The sequence below is a fragment of the Carassius gibelio genome, chromosome B14, assembly GCF_023724105.1.
Source record: "Carassius gibelio isolate Cgi1373 ecotype wild population from Czech Republic chromosome B14, carGib1.2-hapl.c, whole genome shotgun sequence".
NCBI classification, from domain to species: Eukaryota; Metazoa; Chordata; class Actinopteri; order Cypriniformes; family Cyprinidae; genus Carassius; species Carassius gibelio.
The window spans coordinates 24650173-24654343 of NC_068409.1; the positions used below are offsets into that span (position 1 = coordinate 24650173).

The 4171-nt window shown below is 33.1% G+C and overlaps 1 long non-coding RNA gene across 1 annotated transcript; it reads right to left on the reverse strand.

Annotated features, from left to right (window-relative positions):
- Positions 1–2329: 2329 nt before the first annotated feature.
- Positions 2330–3842, reverse strand: LOC127971386 (uncharacterized). The gene is made up of 3 exons (XR_008156833.1): positions 3719–3842; positions 2574–2882; positions 2330–2478 (listed from the first exon to the last, which is right to left on the reverse strand). It is a non-coding gene; the product is annotated as an uncharacterized LOC127971386 (long non-coding RNA).
- Between the last annotated feature and the right edge of the window lie 329 nt (positions 3843–4171).

Below are 4171 nucleotides of genomic sequence, written 5' to 3' on the forward strand. Positions count from 1 at the left end.
AATTTTTTTATTGTAATATTGTATTGTAAGGCGGAGCTGTGTTTCTGGTATCAATGAGCGCGGAGCGGAGTGATTTTTAAATGCTTGGAGCGCAGAGGGAAATTGTTGTTAAAATACTTTTTGGTCATACTGTACATTTGGTAATTTTTGGTCATATAGATTAAAGTAATCACAAAAGTAATCGCAACCTTATCAGAGCTAATGATAATGACCTGTATTGTTATACATTTATGTAGTCTTGATTTGGGTGTGTACAGTGGTTTTACATTTAAAAGTGTTGTAAATCTAGTACAAGCGAATTTTAGCACGCCAAAATGTTGCTAGTAAAAAGATTGTGCTGCCTTTTTGGCTCTTCATCCAAAATATGAAGCAATGTCTTTGCGATTGAGGCAAACTGGAAAACATTTTATTCCAATATGGTGGACAGAGATGAGGGAAATACTGTTTATTATTATTATTATTATTATTATTATTATTATTATTATTATTATTATTATTATTATTATTATTTTATATATAATTCACCAAAGATTTATTAAGCAAATGTTCACCTAACATTAATGTGTAATTTGTTGTAGGGCCATAACCACATAGCCACATAATCAGTAATGGCCATTGTTCAAGACATGTTTAAAGCCTCGCTTTGTTTTAGGATTAATAATGATTTGTTTTATTTTTTACATTTAAAAGTGTTGTAAATCTAGTACAAGCGAATTTTAGCACGCCAAAATGTTGCTAGTAAAAATTCTGTATCACAAATTGGATAGTGAGCAAAAAAGTTAATCCCAAGCCCTATATATATATATATATATATATATATATATATATATATATATATATATATATATATATATATATATATATAAACACACACACACACACACACGCACACACACACACACACACACATACACATACATACATAGATACATAGATAAACCCTCATGTCAACAAGTTTTAGTCAACAGACACTGGTATTGTTTTGTAAAATGCTCTAGTGCAATACATTAAGCCATTCTTTAATGGCTGCCAGCCCCAAATCATAAAACTCTCTTCTCAATGCGTCATGGTTAAGATGATCTCATTTATGCCCAAAAATTCAAATCCCATCTGTGCTCAGTACATTCTTTGAGAAACTTTGCAAATCACTGTCAGTGTTTTAATGTTGTTGTTTCATTATTATTTATTCATTCATTTATTTTAAAGATATAAATATTTTTACTGTTCCTAGTGTTCGAAAAGGCAGAAATGTGCCTGGAAATACTGTGGTTCTTTAAAACCTAGATAAATAAACAGCTCTGAGAGGTCAATAAAGGTTAACAGCTAGGGTTTGAATTTCTTTCATTTGAACACTTACTGCAAAAAATTCAGCCTTTTGGATCAAAGCTGATAATTATTATTAAAACTGTTTCTGGCTTTGTCCATGTATCATTATTATTATTATTATTATTATTTATTTATTTATTTTATTTTTTTCATGACAATTTAATTCAGAAAACTTTGCTTTGAAAAACCCTCTGCTTTAGCAATAACAGGTCACATTTCTTTTATTGGGAATGGTTCTTATATGTATTGTCTAAATGTAATCTAATTTATTGCAACATCTTCCTCCATTTACAAGCAATTGCATTGATTTTCCAAATGAAAACATTTAATTTTACCATCAAACACACTGGATGTCTTTTAAAAGCTTCCTTGATTTGTGCAATCAAAAGACTATTTTCAATTACAACTACAAATTAAAGCAAAATTAGTGTCTAAAGTACATTCTAAATTAGACTTTAACTCTTTAAGGGTACAACACTTATCCTTTTTTTTTTTTTTTTTTTTTTTACGCATCATAAAACAGTCTGTTTTAGATTTTGCTGCCTTTTTGGCTCTTCATCCAAAATATGAAGCAATGTCTTTGCGATTGAGGCAAACTGGAAAACATTTTATTCCAATATGGTGGACAGAGATGAGGGAAATACTGTTTATTATTATTATTATTATTATTATTATTATTATTATTTATATATAATTCACCAAAGATTTATTAAGCAAATGTTCACCTAACATTAATGTGTAATTTGTTGTAGGGCCATAACCACATAGCCACATAATCAGTAATGGCCATTGTTCAAGACATGTTTAAAGCCTCGCTTTGTTTTAGGATTAATAATGATTTGTTTTATTTATTTTTTACATTTAGTTTTATTCGTAATTATGTACAAACTGATCATGATGTATCAAAATCATTTGACATCGCTGCACAGGGCACATATCTTTCCACATTATGTTTTATAAGTGCATAATCATCAATTGTGACAAAAAAAAAAAAAAAAAAAAAAAAAAAAAAAAAATATCATCATTTGGTACCAAATAAATGCATTTTAGATACTTTTGTTGGCTTAAAATTTTCATACAAAAACCTTTTAAATGACTCGACTCCATCCAAATACTCTCAGGGACTGTGGCCTGCTGTTTTCAAACTTCCAGCTGTAAGGCAGAGAGGATTATCAATTATGCCTGCTGTTCGGTCTTTGAAACTACTGGTAACATCCTAAATCTGATAACATGGCCTTACAACAAACCTGCATGGCACATGGCGAGCTGCTGAACCATGTTGCTGAATCGTATCTGTGCGCCTGACCGAACTCCTCAGGCACTCATCCGGACAACTGAGTGCACCAATCGGATGGACCTCTCAGCTTGTGACAAATTGCGGGAGGAAGAGAAACTCACAGGCACCATTGAACTTTAGTATAGCTTTTATTCCTCCGTCATGTTCCTGCAGAGATGAAATGGGATGCTTTTTTTCTCTTTCCGTTCCTCTTTTTCATACTCAAAGCTGTCCTCTCTGCACTGACTGGTAGATAAACGGCCTTGGTTTCGCTCCCTTTCTAATGTGGCATCAAAGGGAAAGTGATACAATGTGATTTAGTTTTTGAAGGTCACTGCACAGTGCACACTTTGTAGCTAGCTTATTTTTAACACACACAGCCATTTTTTAAATACAAAAGTGCAAGTTTTCCAATTTCAGCCACTTACAGTTGTTTTAGTTGTGCTAAAAGACTTCATTATGACTTCATATATAATAAATCAAAAACTGATTTATTATAACAAAAACAGCACCACCAATAATAATAATGATATTTATTATTACTATTATTATTGTTGTTACATAATTTTAAAATAATTTATTTGTTATTATAATATATTGTTTACATTATTCTGGAAGTTGATACAGAGTTAATTACAACTTAACTTTTATAATTAAATCAGTGGCATTTGAAAAATAAATCATTAATATGAATTGTGACTTTTCTTATGAATGTAAATGCATGCAGACAGTGGGAGATCAAAGAATAGTGAATAATGTAGATTGCGGAGTATGCTGGTCAACTAATAAAGTCATGGCTCAGGGTGAGTATACACATTAGCAAAAATGTTTAGGTAGCTTTCTTTTAGTGAGCAAAAACGAAATGTTCCCAGTCTATCTACTGGAAATAAATGGGTTTAATAACACAATGTTTAATGAGAGGAACGGCACTAAAGGAACCGTGGAAGTTGGCAATAAAGCGCAGCTTTGACTCCATAAAAACAGGCCAAGCAATGAATATGAAATTAGTGCCACTTTCTTCCCCCACCTAATCAATATAACTAATGAGATGTCAACATAAACAAACAAATCGGTAAAAGCTGCTATGAAATAAAAGGCTGCTCTTTCAACGCTTACTCTGCTAGGCTTCAATTAACACTGGCTTTTGGCTTCACCCCCTTCCAGCACCGTGTGAATCACTCCTGTCCCTGCAGAGAGTGTGCCCTGGCCCCCTGCTGCCTCTGCGTCGCTCATGTTGTTGTCAGGGTCAGGCTTGTATTTGTGACACACACACTGCCTCCCATTAATGATCAGCGGGGCAGCCGCAGTCCACGGCCACAGTGCCCTCGTTAGTACCCTCATTAACAAGCAGCAAGGCACCTAATTAAACAGCTCAGTAGTTAGTAAGTACCCTCCCTCCATTTCCCCACGAGAAACACCTGAGTGGATTAAACTTGTTCATTTATTTATCTAGTTTTCCCTCTGGTTTTCTCTCCCTTGGATTCCAATCCCTTACTAGTGTCATATAATGTAAAAGTGTATTCAAACACTATAAACAACAAACCAGGCCAAAGCAGCTATTGGGTGAAT